Consider the following 13,986-nt stretch of genomic DNA (forward strand, 5'->3'; position numbering starts at 1 on the left):
CTCGCCTCAGCAGGCTAGGATATCTGCCAACAAACTCTGACCTGCCTTGACTCTGCCTGGCTGGCAGTCTCTCTCTCTCAATCTCTCTCTCTCTCTCTCTCTCTCTCTCTCTTTCTCTCTCTTAATCTCTGCTTCAGAGAAGCAGCAAATGGCTCCCAACATTGTACCCAATAAAACTGTTAAAATTGAGCTGAGACAGCAAATGGCAGATGTGGATACCTTCCAGATCCCAACAGTCCAGCCTACAGCATTTTCAACGGTGGCAGAGGGCATGATGGCTATGCTGGTGACCATGGGTCCCAAAGCCAGAAGGAGCTGCCCACAAAGTCCCCCTATGCAGTGAACATAGGAAATCTCCCTTTTAACTTAATTCAGGGCAACAGCAACACCGATGCTATCTTTAAGGACCTCAGCCTTTGGAGTATGCAGCTAGTCACAAAGATACAGGCAAACTTGAAGGGTTCTGTTCTGTCCAATTTGAAGGCATGGATTCCCTGAAGGAGGCTCTAACCAAGGACAGTACACTCTTGGGAAACTGGTCACTTCAAGTGGATGTTACAGAAGGCAGAAAACAAAATGAAGGTGGCTTTGGATTCAGGCAATGTAGACTCAACGGCAGAGCAATGCTGTAAGAACTTCGAGGCAGATGGGCCACCTTCAATTCTGGCTATAGGTTAACTTCTTGAGGGTGGGCAGTCGCCCTGGGAACTGGCAAGCAGGCTCTCCAGTGGAGAGTGGCTTTCAAGATCCTCCTTCTTTTTTCAGCTCCAATGCAGACTTTACAGAGAACCTATAGATAAGAAGAAAACACCAAGACCATGACTGCCTCTTAAACCTGGGCAGTGGCAACTCTGCTCGGCCCAAGTATCCACACTGACTCCAGCATCATAAGGGGAGCCAGACAGAAGAGGAGTGGTTCAGATGGAGCAAGAAGGGGATTGAGTTGGAAGGAGATGGGGTGTGGGGAAGCTGGAGCAAGAGCACAGGCTTGTGGCAGGAGCCAGTCACCATCCAGGTTCCATTCTCTGTGCCTGGCACTGTCTGCCCTACAGCCAGAATAGCTTGTGAGTGCATGTCAGCTGTTTACAAGGAAGAAGAGAAGGAGAAGAGGAGGGAGGAGAGAAGAAGGAGAAATTCACATTCTCCATAATGAAAACAGACTAAGGAATTTATGAACACTTCACCAGCTCTGCAAAGGACACTGGGAGGAATCCCTTAGAACAAGGAGGATAAAGTTGTCACCTACAGGAGACAATCAATAGCAGCAAACTTTTCACCCAACGTGGTCTAAGAAAGCACCACAAAATCAGCAAAATAGCAGGAATCAACACACACTTTGAATATGAACTCTGAGTATCAGAAATCTCAGTTCACCGATAAAAATGAGACAGGCTAGCACACTGTCTGAGAAAACGAGATCCACCTTCTTGTTGCCTCCAGCTTTGATGGCCCATCATGCAGTCTGGGGTGGACTTTGGTGATATCTTTGAGTCATTTCTGCTCCTGTAAATAACTCCAATATAACTCATTGGCTCACTAAGTTGGGGTTTTTTTTGGTTTTTTGGTTTGTTGGTTTTTCGAGACAGGGTTTCTCTGTATAGCCCTGGCTGTCCTGGAACTCACTTTGGAGACCAGGCTGGCCTCGAACTCAGAAATCCGCCTGCCTCTGCCTCCCAAGTGCTAGGATTAAAGGCGTGTGCCACCACGCCCGGCACTAAGTTGGGTTTTGATGGTACCCATACTTTGGTCTGTTGTGAGCTCCTGTTGGGTGAGTAACTCTTGTTTACATCTCCCCAGGGATAACGTCACACAACAGGTACCAAGTGCCTAACTCAAAAAGTTCAAGAGATCTCAAATAAGTAAATTAAGACTTAGGACTTAATTGATTAAGACTTAAGACTTAAGACTTAAAAAACTAGCTGGGTAATGCTGCTGTATGCCTTTAATCCCAGCACTGGGAGGCCGAGGTGCATGGATCTCTAAGTTTGAGGCCAGCCTGATCTACAGAGTGAGTCCCAGGACACCTCAGGCTACAGAGAAACCTGTGTCAAAAGACCAAAAGTAAATAAATAAATGAATAAATATGAAAAAGACTTTACAAAAACGAAACAAAGCCAGAAGCAATCAGACAGGAAGAAATAATTAAAATCAGGGCAGAAACTGAAATGTAGCCCAACGTTGGTATTGCGGACATTTTGCTTCCTTCCTCTACAATCAGAGCCTGATCGTTACTAAAAGCTCAAGTGAGCTGGATTTAAGGACTAGCTATTAATTCATAGCAGGCAGAGCCAGCAGAAGTTAGACTCAGGGCACAAATCATATGAGCTATCAGTTTTACAGTAGCAGCCGGGGGATGAGAAAGACATCCAATAAATAAGGTGGTTAGTGCCAGGCACAGGAGGAAGATAAAGGCTGTTGCTCTCATAATGTGAACGTCACCAAAGCCATCAGGTGGAGGAAAAGGAAGTGCCTTTCTATTGTTTGCCCAGCTTTATATATTGTCAAGAGTTTCTGCCTGGTTGTGAGACAGTTATTTCTACTGACAAAGTCCTGGAAAGAGACTTATGATACGTCCTCTAGGTATGGGAATTTTCCCCCCAGGAAAGGTGAGTAATTGCATAAATCATTTCAATAGCCAGTGGGAACTTATAAAACTGACATCATCTCCATTTTAAAAGTCAGGGTAGAAACTAATGAACTAGGAAAGAATAAAACAGCCTGGAAAGATAGTTTCGTGGTCATGACTGTGTATTGTTCCTGCAGAGGACTAAAGTTCCATTCATAGCACCCACATCAGACAACTGCCTGCAACTTCAGCTGTACTGTATAACCACAGCTCTAGGATGTTCAATATCCTCTCTGGCTTCCATTAATGCTATCATTCATGTGCACATATCTATGTGCACGCACATGCACACTCACGCACGTGCACGTGTGCACACACACACAACTAATTAAAAATAAATATTTTTAAAAGAATGAAAGAAAAAAAGCAAAAAAATAATGAGATAAAGTATTGGTTCTTTCCAAGCAGTTGGGGTACACACGTCTAATTCCAGCCCTTGGGAGGCGGAAGTAGATGGATCTCTGTGAGTTTGAGGCCAGCCTGGTCTACAGAGTGAATTCCAGAACAACCAGGACTACACAGAGAAACCCTGTCTCGAAAAACCACACACACACACACACACACACACACACACACACACACACATACACATACACACACACACACAAACAGGTGGTTCTTTGGAAATTAAAACCAGATTGACAAATACTTGGTCAGATTAGCCAAAGGGAGAAAGAAAAGTAATAAAAAATTAATAAAAATTAAAAGATGAGGACTGGAGAAATGGTTCAGTAGCAAAGAAGACTGGTGGCTGCTCTTGTAGAGGACCCAGGTTCAATTCTTAGCACCCACAGAGCAACTCACAACTTACTATAACTCAAGTCCCAGGGGATCAGATGCCTCTTCTGGCTTCTAGGAGCACTAGGCAAGCAACTGGTATGCAGACATACATGCATACAAAAATCCATATACATAAGTAAAAAGTAAAAGTTAAAAAATAAATAAATAAACCAAGAGATAAAAAGGGAGGTGTTACAATAGATACCAATTAAACTCAAAATCATAATGGCATACTTCAACAAATTAGAAAACGTCAAAGAAATGGATTAATCTCTGTATAAAATAACCTACTGAAGTTAAACCAAGAACAAATAAATAATTTAACTAGATCTATAACCAACAGTGGAATTGAAGCCATAGTAAAACATCTCCCAACTAAAAAGAAAGGTCCAGGACTTAATTAATAAAATAATTAAAAGTAAAAATAAAGTCCATGACCAGGTTCACTGCAGAATTCTAACAGAGCTCTGAAGAAAAACTAACACCAATGCTACTCAAATTATTCCATAAAATAGAAAAGGAATGGAGGTTTCCAAACTCTTTTTATGAACAGAAAGCAGAATTGTGATATCACAACCAGATAAAGACACCACAAAAGAAAAAGATATAGGGCTGGAGAGATGGCTCAGCAGTTAAGAGCGTTGATTGCTCCTCCAGAGGTCCTTAGTTCAATTCCCAGCAACCACATGGTGGCTCACAACCATCTGTAATGGGATCCAATGCCCTCTTCTGGTGTGTCTGAAGCTAAAGTATACTCCTATACATAAGATAAATAAATAGATAATTCTTTAAAAAAAATACAAAGGAAATAACAGACCCATCTCCCCATTAAATATCGATTTTTAAAATTCTCAATAAAATAAAATATTGGCACTTCAAGATTCAAAATCACATCAAAATGTTTGTTGTGGGGCTGGAGAGATGGTTCCATGGTTAATCATGCTTGGTTCTCTTGCAGAGGACCCAAGATCTGTTCTTAGCATCTATAGAGTGGCTCACAACCATCTGTAAATCCAGTTCCAGTAGATATGATGCCTTCTTCTGGCCTGTTTAAGTATTAAATGCACACAGTACATATACTTACATGCAAGCAAAACACTCATATACATAAAAATAAATAATAAATAAAAGATCATTCATTATGACCAGGTAAGCTTTATTCTAGCACAAAGCTGAAGTCCAAGTGGATCAAGGATCTCAATGTAAAACCAGATACACTGAACCTAATAGAAGAGAAAGTGGGAAAAAGCCTTGAACTGAACTCCAATGGTTCAGGCTCTAAGACTAACAATTGATAAATGGGACCTCATGAAACGGAAAAGCTTCTATAAAAGAAAAACTTCTATAAGACAAAAGACACAGTCAATAGGACAAATCAGTAACCTACAAAATGGGGGGAAAAAACAAAAACAAAAACAAAAACAAAAACAAAACAAACAAACAAAAAAAAAACCCTTCATTAACCCTACATCCAATAGAGGGCTAATATCCAAATATATATAAAGAACTCAAGAAGCTAACCTCCAAAAAAAAAAAAAANAAAAAAAAAAAAAAAAANAAAAANAAAAAAAANAAATAATCCAATTTTAAAATGGGGTATAAAGCAAAACAGAGAATTCATAACAGAGGAATTTTAATTGGCCAAGAAGTGCTTAAAGAAATGTTCAAAGTTCTTAGTCAAATGCAAACCAAAATGACCCCAAGATTCCACCTCACACCAGTCAGAATGGCTAAGATCAAAAACTCAGCTGACACCTGATGCTGGTGAGGATGTGGAGAAAGAGAACAATCCTCCATTGTTGGTGAGATTTTGCAAACTGGTACAACCACTCTGGAAATCAATCTGGAGGATCCTCAGTAAATTGGAAATAGACCTACCTGAAGATCCAGCTATACCACACTTGGTCATATACCCAAAAGATACCCCACCAAACCAGAGGGCATAGTGGCCTTGTTTGTAATATCCAGAAGCTGGAAACAATCCATATGTCCATATGGAAGAATGGATACAGAAAATGTGGTACATTTACAAATAGAATACTACTCAGCTATTAAGAACGAGGACCTCATCAGTTATGCAGGCAAATGGGTTGAACTAGAAAATACCATCCTGAGTGAGGTAACCCAGACCCAAAAGGACATACACGACAGGAGCCTAGAATAGCTATCCTCTGAGAAGCCCAATCAGCAGCTGACTGAGACAGATGCAGAAGCTTACATCCAACCATTGGGCTGAAGTTGGAGACCCCTATGGGGAGTTAGGGGAAGGATGGAAGAAGCAAAAGAGGAGGACAACTCATAGGAAGACCAGCAGTCTCAACTAACCGGGACTTCTGGGAGCTCCCAGACACTGAGTCACCAACCAAACCAGGCAGCATACACAAGAGCCCACACACACACACACACACACACACACACACACACACAGTAAGGTAGTGCCTGGTCTGGCCTCAGTGGGAGAAGGTGTGCCTAATCCACAAGAGAGTTGAGGTCCCAGGGAGGGGGGAGGCCTGGTGGTGGGGAAGCATCCTCCCAGAGACAGGAGGAGGAGGAATGGGCTGAGTAACTGTGGGAGGGGGGGACTGGGAGGAGGGGGCAATGGCTGGATTATAGATAGATAGATAGATAGATAGATAGATAGATAGATAGATAGATAGATAGATGAAAAAAGTCAAATGGGCAGGGAGCCAGGAGTGGAGAGAGAAAGAATAAAGCATGGGGGGGGGATAGGAATCAGGGTTTTTGTTCATGATCCATTAGACTTTCTGGATTTGGACCAGAGTCAGTGCAGTAGCTCTCCCTGAAAACAAAAGTGGGAAGATAGAGTGACTGTCTTCAGAGTGGCTGGAAGGTCTGGATTTTTGGAACGGGTGCCAGGTTTACTCACAGTCTTTGTTTAATCTGGAGTTCCAATGTGGGTCTGAGTGGATCATCAGTTGGGCTATGAGTCAGTTGGGTGTGCCCCACATAGGAGGAGCCAGTTGTGGGACACAGTGCTTGGGTAGGTGGAACTCAGAGGAGCCAATGTGGGTCCACCGGAAGAGTTGAACACACATGATATAAAAGAAGTGGGGGTTTCTGGGAGTTAAAGGTTTATGTGGTGTAGGCATGTGCGTCCATTGGTTACTGGGTTCCTGAAAGTAAAGATGAGGTTTTGGATGGAAAAGGCTGCAAGAGAAATAACGAGCCAACACAAAGTTTTCTTATCAAGGCCAATGTTTACTTAAGAGTTCAAACTTATAAAGGGGGAAACCCATCCCCTACCATGCCAGGATCTCGTTGCTTGTGAGGATCACTGCTTTGTGTCAGGAAAACAGGTTCAGCCTCTCAGTAGATAGTGGCATCTTGGAGGAAAGCTGCAGATGTGGCAGGACAGTAGACTTTACCTAGGTCAGAAGACTCCATCCTAGGTGGACTAGCCAGCTATGGCAAGCAAAGTCTGAGCCAGCCTGCTCAAGGCTGGGGGAAGGGCACAGTTCCTCCCTTTTTATTTACTAAAAATTAGCTGGACTGGGGCATAAAATTTACTTATGCTCCATGGTCCTGCCTGGTAATTATGGTGGCTGGTGGCCACGCCTGTCTTAGGACTAATTGGACTCATTCAGACCTGTCTCAGAAAACACGTGCAGCTTGTGTTTATTTGCACAAACACAGCTTTTTAGTGTTTACTATGAACAAACACAGCCTATTGGCACGTGCCTCTGTCTTAGGTTGAAATAAGCCATAGACCTAGTGGCCCATCCTTGGCTTCTGGCCCTCACTGCACACCTTTTTCCCAATCAGACCAAAGCCACAATATGTACTCAATGCATTTCTTCATAGCCATGAATCACTGCCATCTGCACTTTGCTGAAGGCAAGCCTGCATGGAGGCAACTGACCTGCTTGAAACACAAAGTCAAAGTTGACAGCTACAAGATTAAGGTTGTCTGTGGGGATATCTCAGGTACTTAATTCAGTTGCAAATTAGCAGAGATCGAGCCCAAGCTCTGGCCTCCTGCTGCAGAGGAGGTTTTGAGAATCAACAGAAAAACTGTTACTTCTCATGTAAATAGTGGAGGCTATGCTCCAAGTTAACTCTGCTGGCTGATAAAGATTTTTAGCTATCTTCATAATAGCAATCTCCAATATTGGATTTATTTCTAGACCAGTCCATGATTGAGTCAGAATAACTGGTCACATTAAAGGAAAGAGAAGAGTCATTATAACTCCTCCTTTTGATTAATTTTTCTAAATCAGTTTCCACAGTGTCTATGTTCTCTGTCCCACAGGTTAAAAAGCTTGAAGCAAGGCAGCTTAGCTTGTCTAATCTGGGACACAGGCAAGCAAAGGTGGGTCAAGAACATATTTGCAATACAGCTTTCCTGTCACCATTGTCAGGTCACTCAGCAAGCTCACAGGTCAACATTATCCTTTTATGTCAGCTTGTCACACCAATCACGCTGGCAGCTAGCAAGCTCTTGCAGCATTCTGTGGAAAAAACACAAACATTCCCTCTTCCCCATATTAAATACCTGATCAGGATCGTGCCATATGCTAATAAGTGGATCCTTCCATCTCACCTAGGCATGAATGTGCCTAGTTGTAGGATACTATAAGAAACTCAGCAAGGAGTTCTTTGGCATCCAAATTTTAAAATTTTAAAAATAAAAAGCATGATTCAAATAATGTGCATGGGGATATAATTCCTCCTTTTTTGTTTAAGAGGATATAGTTTTAAAGTTCCACAATACCTTGACCTTGAGAATTATAAAAAAATCCCAGTAACATGGGTAACATTAAATTGTTCACAAAACATCTCAAATACTTGACTGTAACAGCCAGTTCCAATATCTGTTTTAATCTGATTTGGAACACCAAGCATAAAAACAAATTAACATAGGCAATGACTAATTACATTTTTAGTTGCTTTTCCTGTTAAAGCAGTTGCAACTAGAAGCCTGAAAAGATATCAATAGTCACATGTGCATATTTTATTTTTCTAAAATCAGAAATATGAGTATCCATTTGCAATAATTGATTAAATATAAGTTCTTGAGAATTAACACCATTATGTGGAACAAGTAGAAATTGAGAACAAGTCTTTACAATTTGACATGCACATTCTCTAAAAATACCAAATTATTATCTCAAGTCATTACTATTTTGATGATGTAAAGAATGAGATTATAGCCAGGCGGTGGTGGCACACGCCTTTAATCCCAGCACTTGGGAGGCAGAGGCAGGTGGATTTCTGAGTTCGAGGCCAGCCTGGTCTACAAAGTGAGTTCCAGGACAGCCAGGGCTATACAGAAAAACCAAAAAAAAAAAAAAAAGAGAGAGAGAGAGAGAGAGAGAGAGAGAGAGAATGAAATTATATGTATAAGGCCTATAATCTGCCTGGGATATAAACCTGGGGAGGCATCGCCTTAAGAGGTCTTGTCCAGGCAATCTAGGATGAGTTCTTAAATGTCTAAAGACAGTCCTTTAAAGGAACAGTATTTTTTCTTAACTTGGGTTATATATGCATAAACAATTGCAATTTTGAGAATTAGCAGTATCTAAAAGAGGAACTGTAAGCCCTGATATATATATATATAGGCTTTCAGTATACAAATTAAAGCCTGATTTTTCAATATTTCAAAACACTGCCAACAGCACACAATTCAATTATCTGTGCTGAAGCAAGAGGAAACTCAAAAGAATAAACATGTGATCCAATCACATATACTTCTCTCCCATAGAAGGGCTGTTTTTAAATACAGTAGCTGTATTCTTTATGGGATATATGCATGTATAAATTTACAGAAAATACAAAAGCATGGATAGAAGCAATTTTTAACAACTTATCTTTTGGATAATGATTATCAATTTTACCTAAAACTTTTGCTATGCAATAGGCCAAATATCAATATTCTGCAATAACAAATTTTTTTTTTTTTTGGTTTTTCGAGACAGGGTTTCTCAGCATGCTGATTTTCCCAATTAAACCTCATGCATATTGCATCAAGAATGGTTTCTCTCGAGTTATTGGAGCATCGTCTCATCCTGGGACTTGAGCAAGGGTCTCCCCAGGAACGGGGGTCTTTCAATTGTTAAAACATTCCTTATAACCTTAGTGCTATGAAAGCATTGCTTGTACTGTAGTTCCCCTGCAAGGCAGCAACCATAGACAAACTGATTGTATAAGGGTCCAATTTCTGCACAAAGACGAATATATCCAGATAACTCTGCCTTTGCTTTGTATGGCCAGATGGCTAAAATGAGCTGCATTAGCATTCTCATAAGATGATTACTCTTGTAATCATTCTAATTACAATATATGGGTAAGTTAAAAATCTTAAGCTTGCGATCAAACTGCAAACTTCAGTCAGTGGAACACTGGCAATTTTAACCATAATTTTTAAGTTTCTTTTGCAATATTAGAATATACCCATAACTTTTGGAAAGCAAAACTCAATTTTAAACAATTTATTCCCTTTAAAATCAATACCAGAAACATCACTTTCACATTACAAAGTTTGGCTGCCAATTCATATATATGAATGCATGACAGTGCAAATTTTAATGCTTCACTAAAGAGACATTGTTTTAAATCTTATCTCTATAATTCTAGTTTCTAGGATAAGAATGACATCAAATATTTCCCAATTATAGAAGTGTCCTTAGAGACCTAGTTTCCTGGACTGGTTCATGCCAAGTGGGCTGTTGTTTAAAATGACTCCAACCCTGAGTTACCAGTTTTAAGCTAACTTTTTTTTTTTCTTTTTTTTTTCTTTTTTTTTTTTTTTTTTTTTTTTTTTTTTTTTTGGTTTTTTGAGACAGGGTTTCTCTGTATAGCCCTGGCTGTCCTGGAACTCACTTTGTAGACCAGGCTGGCCTCAAACGTTTTCTTCTGTTTTCTGTGGAGTTCCACCAAGACAGTGTAACTCCCGTCCTTCTCTTTGCTTTCAGACCATTTATCAAGCGCCACCTGTAGCCACCTGCGTCCACAGGTTACTGGGTTCCTGAAAGTAAAGATGGGGTTTTGGATGGGAAAGGCTGCAAAATAGTGAGCCAAGACAAAGTTTTCTTATTAAGGCCAATGTTTATTTAAAAGTTCAAGCTTATAAAGGGGGGGAACCCATCCCCTACCATGCCAGCATCTAGTTACTTTGTGAGGATCGCTGCTTTGTGTCAGGAGAACAGGAACATTAACAAGAACATTAGCCTCTCAGCAGGCAGTGGAGTCTTGAAGGAAAGCTGCAGACGTGGCAAGACAATAGATTTTACCTAGGTCCGAAGACTCCACCCTAGGTGGGCTAGCAACTGTGGCAAGCAAGGTTTGGGCCAGCCTGCCCAAGGCTGGAGGAAGGGCACAATGTGGGAATAGAGACTGCTCAGCAGTTCAGAACAGTCGTTGCTCTTGCAGAGGACCAGAGTTCAGTTTCTAGCATCTAAGCAGTGGCTCTTAACCATCTGTAACTCCAAGAAGATAGATAACAAAACAAAATTCAGGAATGGGATTTTCAGTACCCACAATCTACCATCCCCTTTTGATCAGTGCACCCCTACCCCAACCCTCACCCAGCCCCTCTCTACTTTCCTGGCTTGCGCTTGTGCTCCATGTTAAACACACAAAAGCTTTGAAGCTAAGATCTATGGATGAGAGAGAACACGCAGTGTTCGTCTTCCTGAGCCTACCTAGATGTTGTTTGTCAGAGAAGCTCCAGAGGTCTTCAAAGCAACACGAGCTGTTCTGTTCTTAGTCCACTATAACTGCAGGACAAGACCTTTGTCCTGGTTAGATTTAATTCTCGCCTTACTTAACACAGCCTGGAGTCATCTGAGAGGAAAGCCTCAGTTGGGAAATTTTCCAGATCAAATCTCCCTGTGTGTGGGTGAGTCTGTGAAGGATTGTCTTGATTATTAACTGATGCATGAGGTTCAGCCCACTTTGGGCAGGACCATCCCTAGGCAGAAGGTCCTGGATTGTCTAAAAATGTTAGCTAAACATAAGCCAGTGAGCAAGTCAGAAAGCAAGCCCAAAAGCAACATTCCTCCATGATTTCTGCTTCAGATTCCTGCTTTGAGTTTCTGTCCTGACTTCCTTCAATGATGGACTGTTACAGAAGTGTAAGATGAAATAAACCCTTTACAATTCTACGTTGCTTTGAGTGAGGGTATTTTATCACTTCAAGAGAATGGAAAGTATAATACTATTGCTGAAGACGCCACACACAATTTGACTATTGGATATAGAAAAATCAATTTCAAATCAGTTTGGAAACTTCCTCCCTGCTGGCTAACATGCCTAATATCAGAAGGTACTATTCAGATTGTTAGGGGAAAAAAAGACATCAATGATTGTACCCAGCATGGGACCCGAATGCTACGATATCAACCTGACAAGAGAGAGTTGCCATAGTGGCATGATTGTTATGGTGTAACCAACTGGTTTCCAACTGGATTTGAGGCTGACTCCACAGGAGGGAATTCATAATTTAAACCTGTTCAGAAACCCATGGCTGGAGTAGTCATAGGCACTAGAGTAGAACCTGCTGTTGTTATTTTGTTAAATGGTTGTGTTGTTAAACTACCCTCTCTACACACACTCTTTGTGGATCCAGGACCGTGGGACTCCTAGGTGGGGGAAGCTTCTAAGTCAGTGCTTGCTCTTGTCTTCTTTCACTCCTGCTTGCTGTATTCTTAGTAAACTCACTCACTGGAAACCCAAGCCTTGTGGATCATAACGAACAGAGTCAAAGTCTACATTTAGAATAGGTAAATACCATTTAACTCTTCTTATTTCGACTCCAGAACATGATACTCCTTCTCTGTCCACTCTAGTAAACACTGTGGAGGTCATTGGCCTTTTGGGAGGTCCAGAAGTTTAACAAATGAACATTGCTCACAACCAGAGTCACAAAGCCTCAATTGACAACCAGTCCTATGGTGCTTTTCTGCCCTCCAGAGGCCATTTGACTTCTAGCCCAGGATCAGGGTTGGTTAAAGTCTATCCTGACCACAAAGCATATTTGGCTCCTTTCTTATAGCTCCCAGGACCATTTGTCTCAGAGTGACATTGCCCACAGTGGGCTGGATCGATCAAGAAAATACCACACAGATATGCCTGTAGGCCGATCTAATGGAAACATTTCTTCATTTAAGGTTCCCTCCTCCCAGATGACTCTACTTAGCATCGGAGTGACAAAAAAAAAAAAAAAAACAGCACACAGAAGAATAGAACAGTAGCATAGTCATGAACCATTTCCCACAAAACACTACTCAACTGCTCGTGAGAAAATGAACTTAGCAGATAGCAACTTGACCAGGTGATCAAGGTTAACCATGATTTGGGGTAAGGAGTAGGGGTTGAGGCAAGGATATTGGTGGGTTTTCTGAGAATGAGTGGTTGGTGGATATCAAGAGAATCTCTTGTGTAATGGATGGAAAGCATCACCTCCCAATAAAAAAGCTGTTGGCCTATTAGCTTAGGCAGGAAATAGGAGATGGGAATTCCAGCAGGGAGAGAAGATTCTGGGATAGAGTCCGGTGTGGAATTCTCCCTGAATGCTGATGAAGTCTGTCACACGAACCTGAGGAGAGGTAACTAGCCACAGGGCAGGACTTAGAATAGAATAAGTAGGATAATGAGTTCCTAGCTTGTGAGAATGAGTCAAAGCTTTTGGCTTAGGCATGTATTCATAAATAATTCAGTTTCAGAGTCGTTATTTTGGGAACTTGGGCACTGGTGGAAAAGCCCACCATTACAGGTGATACAGGGCTTTTCTGGATCTGAGGATTTAGCTAGGGTTGGGCTTCATTATCAGAAGAGATGGTTGTTCTTCTCAGGGGAGCAGAGACTCCTTAGCTCAGGAAGCTACACGGTCCTCTGGACTAACTCATCGGAAGGAGATGTTCCCTCTAGGAGAGAAAGAAAAGTCCTTAGTTTATAAGACATGGTGCAACCGTGTTCCTGTCCTGTACTTTTTCCATAACCAACGTTCCCCTAAGGGAGTGAAAGTTTACTTTATCCCACAGTGAGAAGAATCCCTCCAGCCACGGTGGGGAAGGGCAAGGCAGGAGAAGCAGCTTGGTTTGTGGGCCCAGTAAGGAAACAAAGAAAGAGGAATGGCTGCTCTCAACTTTCTCCTCTGATTCATGAGAGTGGGCTGCCCATATTCAGGGCAGGCCTTTCCCTTTCAATTAAACTACTCCAGAAAATTCCTCATTGTCATATCCAAAGGCATACATCATCAAGGCCCCAAGTGTTTCTTAATCTAGGTAACTGTCAATCAAATTATCTGCCACAAGTCAGCTTGTCACCCATACATATCACGTTAAACCATAATATTTTATTCCTTGTCCTTAAGTCTCATGTTCATCTCATAATTCAGAACATTTTAGTCTATCCCTGAGGGTTCTCTAAGTCCTAACAGTTACAGCCTTGTTTAAAATTCTGAGTTCAACGTTTTCTCTGAGAATTCAGGTATTCTTTTAACTCTGAGTCTCCATAAAAATCAAAATACAAGCCGAGTGATAGTGGTGCACATCTTTAATCCCAACACTCAGGAGGCAGAGGCATGAGAAGCCAAAGAAGGCTTAGAAGAGCCCAGCAAT

The 13,986-nt window shown here is 41.5% G+C and overlaps 1 pseudogene; it reads left to right on the forward strand.

Annotated features, from left to right (window-relative positions):
• The first annotated feature begins 202 nt into the window (after nt 1-202).
• Nucleotides 203-891, forward strand: LOC110325076 (annotated as a pseudogene).
• Nucleotides 892-13,986: the final 13,095 nt, after the last annotated feature.

This window comes from Mus pahari, chromosome 8 (assembly GCF_900095145.1).
Source record: "Mus pahari chromosome 8, PAHARI_EIJ_v1.1, whole genome shotgun sequence".
Taxonomy (NCBI): Eukaryota; Metazoa; Chordata; class Mammalia; order Rodentia; family Muridae; genus Mus; species Mus pahari.